Below are 11860 nucleotides of genomic sequence, written 5' to 3'. Positions count from 1 at the left end.
CCTCCCCAGAGTTGTGGCTTCATTGCCTGTTTCTCAAAGTAGCGCAAAGCCCCAGTGTTCCGTGGTTTCGCAGGGTCTGCCTGCTTCCTGGCCTTCCCAGCTGAGTGCCAGCGGGTCAGGGGCTGGGCTGCGCTGATTCTTACTCACTTATTCCTGGGTCCTGTGGCAGAGAGTGCTTGGAAACTCTCTGTGATGGGAAGAGTTGAGCCAGCGAGTCTCTGCACCCAGGACTTGAGCTGGTCACTCTTTAGTCAGAGGCAAAGCCAGGGAGCCTATCCCTCCTCCCAGCTTCAGGGTCAGGCCCCACGCTGTCATTTTGTCACCGCTGTCTGGTATGGCTGCCTTGTCTGTGCATTGGAAAGGGCCCACCCGAGTCTGCCAATCAGGAGACAGGGACTGCAGACCACAATTTCTCTTCCCTCAGTCACGGACCACTCGCTGCCCGGGCTCCTCATGCCCCTCCCAGAAATCACGAGTGTCTCCTCCCAGAGATGAGCACTGTGTGCCAGCCTAGGGGGAACGAGAGGACTTGTGCAACACGACCCGGTGGGTGACCCTGGAGCTCTGCTCTGCTGCCCCTAAAGCCGTGGGGCTTTCCACCGTGTGTCCCTGTTCCTACCTGGGGTGGGGACCTCAGACCCATCCTTAACGGCACCAATCTCATGACGCACTGCTCCTGTAACCCAACCTCTGAAGGCTGGGTGAGTTGTGTGGAATCGAGGGCACTGTGGACAGAATAAACGTGTCCAGTGGAGTGCCTCTGGACGGGGTGCTGCGAGGACGGGGGCTCTGCCTGGTGAGCACTGTGTCCCTCCTGCTCCAGGTGTTTCCTTTGGTCTCTCGGGAACCTACTCGGGAACCGGCCAGGCAGCATCAAGGACACCTACTCCACTGCCTACCACAACTTGGCTGTGTCCCCAAGCCCCCGAGCAGACCTCCTCCTTCTGCGAGGCCTCACCTCCTAAAGCTTTCCTACCTCCAGGAGCATCACTGACCGACCGGGGTCCAACTTTCAACACAGACCTCAGGGACATTGAAGATTCAACCTGTAGCAATCCCCTTTGATTGACAGCTGATGTCTGCAGACACAGTTGGGTTCCAGGCCTCTGAGGAAATAGCTGGTTCTGGTGGCTTTGCACTGTGGTTCTGAAGACATCTGCAGCCCACAACTGTCATAGGAGCCTGAACCATGGAGCCTCATAAGCACTGTGTCTCCACCATGGGCCGTGAAAGCTAGCTCTCTCGCCAAACAGCACTCGGCTGGGACAGAGAGTTAGGTCGCAGGCAAGTTCTGTGTGCTTATTTCCTTCCATCCAGAGCATTACTCACAGTCCTCACCTTATAAGTAACTATCCTAAGAAGCACTCTTGCTTTGGCAAGGTCAGAGGACACTGGCCAGTGCACCCTGGGGCAGTGGTTCCTGCCTCCCTCCCAGGAATCTACAAGCAAGTCTCCCCTGGAGCGTCCAAGGCCATTAACTCATGACCACCATTCTGCTTCCTGAGGGCTCAGCCTCTTTGTCACAGGAAGAAGCACAAGACCACCTCTGGACGCACTGTGCTGGCTGGTGTCACTCTGCACAGCTGTGGGGACAATGGGGTCTACACAAGAAGAGTCTTCAGAGAAGTGATGGGAGAGGCAAGGAGAGTCCGACCCCACTCTGCTTTCTCAGCTGGACGGGTTGGCCCTGCCTCCGCGGAAAGACTGGTCATGCTAGGACCAAAGACTTGGTCCAAGGCACTAGGCACACAGAGCAGAGGGCACCAGAGTCAGATTGGGGGGAATGAATGTCCATCTACAGAATGCCGAGGGCCCTACCAGCACACACCCCAACTGCCAGGGGTCAGGCAATCGTGGACCCTTCCAGAAATGGGACAATGGGCTGCTGGCCAAGCAGCATCAAGGACACATGGCAGCCCACCACACACACACACACACACACATAATCCCAACTCACACAATACACATACACAAAATCCCAACTACACACACACACACACACAACGCACAAAAAAAACTCCAAATCCACACACGTACATACACGTAATCCCAACCACACACACACACACACACACACACACACACACACACCGCACAAAAAAACCTCCAAATCCACACATGTACATTACACGTAATCTCAACTACACATACACACACACACAACTATACACGCATGAACATACACATTCCCCAACACACACACATACACACACACTCACATTCACTCTCCCAGACATCCCAATTCTCACTGCTGGTTTTACCCGACTCATGTGACTGGATGTGCAAGGGACACTGACCATGAAGAGAAATCCTCCAATATGGAGGGAGAGAAGAAAGGAAAGGTAACAGGAGGGAAGGGGGAGGAGGAGAGAGGGAGCACCAGGAGTGTGGTGGGGCGTCACCACACACTGGGCACCCTCACCAGGTGGCGGGCATTCTCCCATGCCTGGGGAGGAGTCCTGAGCCAGGGTGGAGGCAGGCCGCACCGGGTCCCAACTTCGTGCACCCTCTCTGCTGGTGGCTGTGGGAGACCCTGCTCATGACTCCCAGTCTTATCCACCTTATGAGGATACTACATTGGACGCAGGGCCACCTGACCATCCAGGGTGATCTTTTCCTGAGACCCCTCATGTAGTATCTGCTGGGGCTTTTGTCGAGTTTGGGAGCAGGCTTGGGGGGGAGGGTGTGCAGTCATCTGTGTGAGTCATCTTTCAACCCACCCCAGGGGGAAAGAAAGAAAAAAGACAGGAAGGGAAAGTTAATGAGGTGAGAGAATGAGGAAAAGAAGAAAACTCTTAAAACTCTTAAAAATTCTTTTAAAATACAAGAAATATTCTCTGATAAATTAAAAAAATAAGCAGATTTTACATCCATCAAGTGGAACAAATTGCCGGGGTTGGGGTGCACCCTGTGCTGCAGCATGACTCACAGTGGCTGAAGTTCTCCAGGGAAGCCGTGTCTGCATTCTGCATTCAGGAGCCCGCGCGCGCGCACCACTCACCTCAGCCCTGGACGTGGGGCCTGGAGAGCTGGTGCTGCAGGTGGAGAGCCAAAGCCATCTCGCTGTCCCAGGCCCTTCATCACCACTTCCTTTCAACCTCCCCATCTGACCTGACATCCTGGCGACTACTGTCTAAGACTCTCAGAAAGTGTTGCTGAACTTAGCCCTGCTAGCCTCCATCCTCCCTAAAGCTGGGAACTTCCAGGTGGCACCTGAACCAGTAGAAAAGTTTCCTGCTCTGCTGTAGCCACCGACCTGATGCATTGACTGTACTGATTTATGGCCTTCTTCTTTCTGAGTTTGTAAAATCCATGTAATCCCTTTGATGGCAGAACACATCACTCAGGGTAACCTGAATCATGTTCCTGGGTCATGGTCACTTATATTTGGCTCAGAATCAGCAGTTCTCTCATTTCCTTTAAAATAGACTTGCTATTTTTACATAGGCAGGCCAGAGGTGGAAGCAAAGTTCTCATGAACAAACGAATGGATAGGCAAAAAATGTCTACTCACACAGGGAATATGATTCAACTTTAAAAAGAAGTAGATTCTGACACCTGCTAAGGCATGAGGAACCTCAAGGCTATGTGCTGAGTGAAACAGCCAGGCACAAAAAGATTGATACTGTATGATGCCTCCTGTGTTCTGCACCCAGAGAAGCAGAATTCAGACCCAGAAGGCAGAAGCGCAGTTGCCAGGGATGCGGCTGGACCTGGAGCTGTTGACCTGGACACATAATTTCAGTTTGGTAAAATAGAAAGAATTCTGGGATTTCAGAAGTAAGTGAATGACTTAATACTACTAGAATGTACTCCTAAAATGGTCAATAGGGCAATTTTATTGTTGTATGTTTCTTAACAAAAATAAAGGCTTTACAAAAATTTTTAAAGATGGGAGAGAAGATTGATAGAATGAACTTAAACCTTGGATACTAAAAATATGACAACGTAAAACCATCAGCAGCCCTTTCTCAGTCCTCGTGGAGGCCTGAGCAGAGCACCCGCGCTCCTCCAGAGCTGCCCAGCCAGCACCCTGAGGGGTGGCACCAGCCTAGGTGGCATCATACCACCCAGGGAAAGACGTTGGCAGAGTTAGAAGTGCCAATTCTGCCACCCAGAAAAGACCAGCTGGCAGGTCAGGCCCAGAATTAGGCTGCGAAACCCACTCAAGCCACAAGAGAGGCTTCGAGACGGGGCTGGCCACAGACCTGAGACTTCAGATCTCTCTCCCAATCTCCTCCATCAGAGCACGAGCTTGTCCCTGAATTTGCTGTAGAAACCGTGGTCTCGGGAGGCAGACGAGGAGAATCACAGGACTTCCTTGGGAATTGGATGGAGGAAGAAGTCATAGCACCCGCAGGAGATCCTTTCAGCAAAGGAGAAGCCCGGCCAGAGGTGGCACACCTCAACGTGAGGAAGAGCAGGTGCCCAGCCCTCCTGGGGCCAGCGCAGACCTCGACCTCTGCACGATTGGGAACGTTTCCTGGGAAGGCTGCAAGGATTTTGGAAAGGCAGTGAGGAAGGATAAGAATTTGAAGCTCATACATATCTTAACTTTTTCTCCAAAATCACCTTCTTTGACCTTTCCACAGGTCCAGGAGAACTATATGTTGATGGAAATCTATGTGCTGGATGGACTGTCTGCCTGGAGGGAAGGGAACACAAAATTAAACAATGAGAACAAGGCCTGGCTCGCGCACAGAGCCATCGGGCCTGTGTTCACAGGTGCAGGGGGACAGCCACCGTCCACTAAACACTTTAGAAAATACATTAGAGGACCCAAACAACTTCCTAACAATTCTCCAAACACATTTATAAGACAGATATTGTAGTAGCTTGGGGGATTTGAAGCTATTCAAAATTCTTTTTTTTTTTTTTTTTTTTACAAATGTAGAAAGTGTCATCAAGCAGGTGAAATAATTTGCTCATTTCCTGAGTTCATCAAAGGCAGACATGAGATTCCTTGAGGATCTTTCTAATTTTTTTTTAATTTTGCCCTATCTCTTCTAAATTGCTTCTCCTACAAAGTCTGGCTCTTTTAGGCTTGTGGTTTCAGCCTGGCTGGTGGCATCAAGAATTCGCCGACCGCGGCACTACCCACGCAGTTCGCTACATTGGTGTGGAGACCTTGAGACCCTGAGAGTACCGGAGACCACGGCTCAGCGGCTTACAGGTGAAAGAGAGAGACCCAGTGGGTGAGGTCACTGATATTTTATTTCTTCAACAAAAAGAAAGATGGGATCCCTCTGCATCTCAATCCTCATTGTGGTTTTCCCCAGTCTTTGTGGGTCCCTGCTGCCCTCCAGGAGGGGGCTGCTTCCTGGCCCAGGAGAGCTGCCCACTGGGGAAGGTGGACACTACCCACATCCTCAGTCTCTGCCAGCCATGGAAGCTCAGCACAGGGACTCGGGTGCTACTGCAGCTTCAGTTCCTGTAGGAGGGATGGGCCTACTGGCTTCTGTGGGTACAAGGGTAACCTGGGTGTCACTGGGACCTGTGCTGCCCTTTTGTTGTGTTCTGGCTGTGAGGTGGCCTTGCGGCTAGGACACAGGTGCGTGCTGACTTTATGCTGTGTTGGGCCTTCTGTTCCCTGCCTTGCTGGACTCCTGGGGCCAGGCCGTCGCAGCCAGACCTCCAAGTGTCTGAGCTGGAGGCCCCAGGAGAGCACCACTCTGGTGTTTAACGAGCTGTTATCAGAGGAGCGGGGAATGTTCAATCAAGCAGAGCGGAGGCCTGGTGGATGCAGAGGACGGAACCCTGCTGGCCCAGCACCCTCCTGCAGCAGGGCCTCTGTTCTGCAGGTTTGTCACCTGGACCCAGCCACACCTCTTCATTTCACTCAGGAGGAAGCCGAACCGGAGGAGCACACTGACCCTGCTCAGGCCTACACCTGCCTGGGCCTCTCCATGTCCACCCCTGAGTTCTTCCCTCCATCCTTCCTCATCCAGAAGAGGTCTCTCAGAAGGTGGCCAGCTCCTGAGGCCGCTGTGGCCACCAGGCACATCCTTCAGGTCACCTTTTCTTCTAATCCCGCTTGCCTCCCACCGAGCTGTGTTTTACTGTGTGTGAATTTACATTTAGATGGAGAACATGGTCCATTTGCTAAGGTACATTTCGGTAAGTGACAAATTCCAGAATGGCAGTGCATTAGTTACAACCAATTAGGAGGAAATTATCACTGTAAAGTGCCCGTATCTCCTGCTCTGGGACAGAAGCCAACACATAACACTTAAGAGCTTACCTCATCGGGTTCAGTAGGTGGTGAAGAGGTTTAAATCCAATTCCACAAAATATTTCATGTAAAGCCTGAGACTTTAGGACTATAAATTCCAGTTAGTGGACAGGAAAGCAGTTGCTCCAAGTGTCCAGGCGTCCTTCCACACCTCTGCCACCTTCCAGCGGCACCAGAGAGGAGAAGCTCTGGAGTTATGGAAACATCCTGACCTTTAAGATGTGTGATCTTGAGGTCAGCTTTAGATTGAATAGATAAAATGTTAGATTTTACTAGGTCTTTAGTAGATCCTGAGAGTTGAACAGTCTGGAGAGTTTGCCCAGCACATCTTAATGATCTATTGCTATGTCATGGTAGTACTACATTGGCAGGTCCTAAATATTAGGGGTGCTGTTCGATATTTATTAAAGCCAATGAGTGTCATTGCAGCTAATCAGTTGAATATTTACTGCCAAATATTTTATCATGTATTCAGTAGGTTTCAAATGCAAACTGCAGCTCTTATTATCAAAATAGCTCACAAGATGGGAGAAGAGAAAAATCAACTTGTATCTTAGCACCAAAATAATTTCAGATGGATTACAAAATAGAAATAGAAGTAAAATTGCAAGCCAGAAGAAAAACAGGACTAAAATAAATTATCTGCTGGGTGTGTGGCTCTGTGGTAGAGCACTTGCCTAGCACACATGGGGCCTTGGGTTCTATGCCCAGCATTGCCAGGAAAAAGTTATCTTAGAGTCGGGAAAACTTCCTCAGCAAAGCATGCAAGTCAGAAGTGATTAAGAACCAGTAAGACATCTGAAGATATAAAAAGGCAACACTTCTTCAGGAAAAGAAAACTGAAAGAATATGTGCCGTACATAGGAGACAGGACTGACACATAAACACACAAAGAAATCTGACAGATCAGTATTCCAAAAACCAAAGCCCCAGTAGGATAATCAGCAGAATATGTGAAGACACCATGAAAATTAAACAGGAAAGAATTACACATTGTTGCTGTGGCTAAACTGGTAACCGTTGGGGATCCCAAAGTGATCCATTTTGAAGAAATTAGAAATGAACAAAATAAATGTATGCTTTGACTCCACAGTTACTTCTTCGGGCCTTTATTCTCCAGATCACTCACAAGGTTGCAGAAGTGCAGTTGTGCACACACAACAGACACACTCAAACACACACTGATGATTCTCAGCAGCAAAGAATCTATTAAATACATCATGATTTATCTAAAGTGAAACACAACATATTGTGAAAATGAACAAAGGTATCTTGTCTCATGAAAAATGTCCAAGATACATTTTCCTAACCCATACTTTAAGTGAAAATAGAAAAATAGAGAAATATGCACTGAAAGCTGCATGTGCTTACCAATCACATAAGAAAAGAGCATGCATCCTCCTTTTGCTCATGGACACATTCTGCACATAGGGCAACTAGGAACAGCCAGTACCGGCCCTGGGAAGGTCTGAGGTCCTGGGAGGAGACTCTTTTTTGCTTACATAACTTTTAAGCTCTCTTAAGTTTGAGTCTACATATGTGCTATTTCACAGAAAGACAAACATTTTGAGAAGAATAAATAGAAATGAGACCTAGGCTGTCAAAGGTTAACCTGGGAGCTACAATGTTCTGAAAATCTACAGGGAAGACAGGCAGAGTGGGCCCAGGTGGCCGGAGAAGATTGTGTTCTCACATGAGGAGTTGAAAGGAGGATGGTGGGGAGGAGGAGGAGGAAGGCCCGGCACCGGGTATGGAAGGGCAGGTCCAGCAGGATGGGAATGAGGACCTTCTGTGCTGACCACACCCACCTCCTGGGCAGGACTAGAGCTGGGACGTGGGCAGCGGGGAGTCAGGGAGGGCAGTAATGAGCGGGGCTCCTGAGGGAGTCTGTGCAGAAGCTGGATGTTTTCATTGTCGCAGTAGCTGAGAAGCCAATGGATTGGTGTGGTGGTCCAGCCCCAGTTCAGAGATGGCGTCCAGCTCAAACAGAGCAGAGGTGGGGGGAAGGGAGAAGACAAAGGGGGCCCCGGGCCATGTCAGAGGAGGGACAGCAGGTGGTGCCTGGAATTCCCAGAGGAAAGGGGAGCTCCCAGACTCCAGGGAGCAGGGTCAGGGCTCCCAGAACCAAGGACAGAGGAGACAGGGCGAAGGAAGGTTGGGGGCAAAGCTGGGCTGAGAGTGGCAGCTGGACACAGGAGACGTGGCAGTAAGGGAGCTGTTAGAGGTGGTGTTGTCTACACCCCCCTGAGAACCCCGACAGCCTCCCCAGAGGCCACCCAGAGGAGGGGCAGCTGCGGCCAGGGGTGTATGCAGCAGGAGCCACAGCAGGATCCAGGGTGTGCCCAGGCTCCTGGAGACCAACCTCCTGTGGCCTACTGTGGCAAGACCCCAGCCTCCAGGGAGAGCCGCGGGCACCAGGCTGACAGGCCCAGAGCCCTGCTGTGGCTCCTCCTTCACTGGGCGGCTTCTGAGAGAACCCACAGCCAACGGTGCCCTCGGGGTCCTCAGAGACACACGTGACCAGCAAACAGGAGGGCAGATGAGCTCCTGGGGCACAGGACCTCCCACAAATGGGCTCCTGCAGACCCCTGAGAGCTGAAGAACCTCTGGGGTGATCCCTAAGGTGCAGAGCCTCTGAACATTCACCCCATTTCCCATAACTAACAGAACCAGTTCCACAGTCAGCGGTGTCTGGGCTTGAGCAGGTGACCTAACCTCCCGTCTGGGTTTTCTGACCAGTGGAACAGGGAGAACAGCATCACTGTCCGGCATCAGCTTTCGCTACTGCGACAGAAAGATCTGAGCAGAGCCTCTCAGGGAGGAGAGGTGGCTTTGGGCTCATGGCTCCCGTCCACGGTCTCTGGGCTCCACTGCCTCTGGCTCTGAGGTGAAGCAGCCCGTGTCGGGCAGAAAGGCGTGGTAGAGCCCCGGTGCCGCCTCCTGGCAGCCAGGAAGCAGAGGGAGGAAAGGGAAGGGGCAAGATATAGCCCCAAGGCACCCCCAGGGACCCGCTCCCTCAGCCAGGTCCCAGGTGCTGAGACTCCATCCCACTGATGTGAAGGTGGAAGCCAGCAGGTGCTGTTACCTCCAACCAACCCGGTACAGTCAGCCCCCGCACCGCACCCCGGTCGTGTCCTGTGCCCGCGAGCGAGTGACCATCCTCTGCCCACGACCGCGTGACCATCCCGTCCTTACATAGGAGCTTGGTAACCATTCTCCTACTCTTAAGCATTCTCCTCACCTTTATTTTAAAAATTTCCCCTATAAATAATGCTGGGATAAATTTTTTTGGTTTAATAACCTTTTATTGTAGTTCTAATTATGTCTTTAGGGATTTTTCATAAATATGATTTTTATGTCCTGAGGTAAACATGTTTTAAAGATTCTTGTTACATTTTCTCAGGAAGCTTTCCATAAGGCTGGTACCTAGTCCCACCTGAGCAGGGGTTGCTCTCTCTTGGACTGTTCAGCAAGCAAACTTTGCTTCCTTTAAAAATGCATTAATTTTGATAGATACAAAATGTACCCTTTTATTTTTAGAACCAGGCCACTTAAATTCCAGCACTTTATCATATCAAGTATCTTTTAACTTTCCATTTCCAAGGAAGAGAGGAAGCAAGGAAGGAAAGAGAAAGAGAGAAAATATCTCTCCCACTCAACTAGTTCTCAGACTTGTTGTGACAATAAAATGAGATAATATATTTTAAATGTTAAAGAGTGCTGCATAAATGTCAAGTGGGAAAAAATGGATTTCATCGCACGACTTCCCGTGAGCACTTATGAATCCTATTAATTAAAAAGGCTTGTATGACTTTGTGACATTTAACTGCACTATAGATAATTCATATATATGGACCTGGAGAATCAGAGATCTTCTGGGAAATACTATAAAATGGTTGGATCTGCCAGGAAGACTTTAGTCTGTCAAAAACGACTACTTTAAAGTCAAAAGTACATTTGACCGGGTCCTGGAGAAAATAGAATGCAGACTCACGTGATGGACAGTGTGAGCTCTGTTCTGGGACTCCGATGAGAACGCATGTGAACAACGAGGAGCTCTACAAATACAACATTGTCACGTCTGCGTCTCCTACCTTCACGCCTGCATCTGTCCTTCCATGTCACCACAGAGCAGTCTGCAGTACTGGCTCTGCCATGCCCTGGGCACCGCAGCACAGTGACTCCAGCCTCGGCTCGTCCAGAACCTCCATTTACCAGCTGCGAGACCACAGGCTGGCCGGGCAGCCTCAGAGACAGGGGACGATGGGAGCTGAGTCCAGGAACAAGCATAGTGACTTTGTGGAACTTGAGGTGCCTGGAGCTGATGTGGGTGTAGGCTAGAGTCCTTAACCTCCCCCCTGGGACAGTGCTTGGTCTTTAACAACAAATGGAAAGCAGCCATTCTGAAGGTTGTAATTTGTAAGTGAGGGTCACTTTGTTGGCCGGTGGTGTAGACTTGAGCCAACACCGCCTAGCTGGCCAAAGTGCAGTTCTTAACTCTTTTAATGCCCACTGATAAAACTGGACACTAACACACCATTCTTTTTGACTTTGGAAATATATATTTACCATCACCCCACTTAACTCCTGGGTAAATCTGCTCTGCATTGATACCGTCCTTCAAATCACCTTGAGGATCCTCTGCTCTCGTCGGATCTTCCTCGGCTGGGGGCTCCATTTGCCAACTCTCAAGATACCGCAGCAGTGAAGAGCCATGGTGTCCTTCCCTTGGAGGCCAGAAACACTTGCCAGTGTAGGTGTGCTCGCTGAGACCGGAGCAAGAGGGAGGGAGCAGGCCCTGGAGACTTTTCTGGTGGGGATTGAAGTAGCTCCTGTTCATCACAGTGTCTAATTCAGCACTCACCACAGACCTGTGGGGGAGTGAAGACCCTTCTAACTTAGAGATGAGAAAACAAAAGTCCCTCGAAGTTACACAGAGCGAGAGAGCCCAAATCCCCATCTCAGCTCAGGCCAACCACATGCAGCAGGGTGTTCATTGTTGGACAGGTTCTTCCTGAGCGCCATCCTCTGCCAGGCACTATTCTGGAAAATGAACTATAACAGTGAGCAGAACAAAGTCTCTGACCTCAGGGAGTGCCCACTTTAGTGCAGAAATAAGGTGAACACACAGGACAGAGATGGGGAGACCTGGACGGGAGCCGTGTGCTGTGGGTGTGGAGATAGCGGCTGTCCTGGTGATAGGCTGAGTTCAGATACAAGAGGGACAGACTGAGCTAAAGAGACAGAAGAGAGGCATTATTTTAGACTGAGTCATGGGCTGCTCTTAAGACCAGTGCTAACTGGAGACCTGATGAAGCCCTTCCTGTGAGGACAAGTTGGGGAATAGATCTAAGTCGGGTCAAGTTCGCATTGGATGCTGTCTATGGAACAGACTGTAGGGGGCAGGCGAGCACCAGGCAGCAGATACCAGGGGAGAAACTACTGCAGTTAGCTCCCATGGCAGGTCAAGGGCACCACGGGGACTGAGAGAGAAAGAGAAGTGGCCGCTTCCTTGGATGTCCCTGCGGAATTTAAAGGGACTCCTTACAAAAGACTGATTGACTTAAAGCTTTGGGGCAGCGGATGCACTTTGGAATACACAGCACACAAATGCCAAACTTTCCCCAG

This window comes from Ictidomys tridecemlineatus, chromosome 12 (genome assembly GCF_052094955.1).
Source record: "Ictidomys tridecemlineatus isolate mIctTri1 chromosome 12, mIctTri1.hap1, whole genome shotgun sequence".
Lineage (NCBI taxonomy): Eukaryota > Metazoa > Chordata > Mammalia > Rodentia > Sciuridae > Ictidomys > Ictidomys tridecemlineatus.
Note: the sequence above shows the minus strand (reverse complement) of the source record.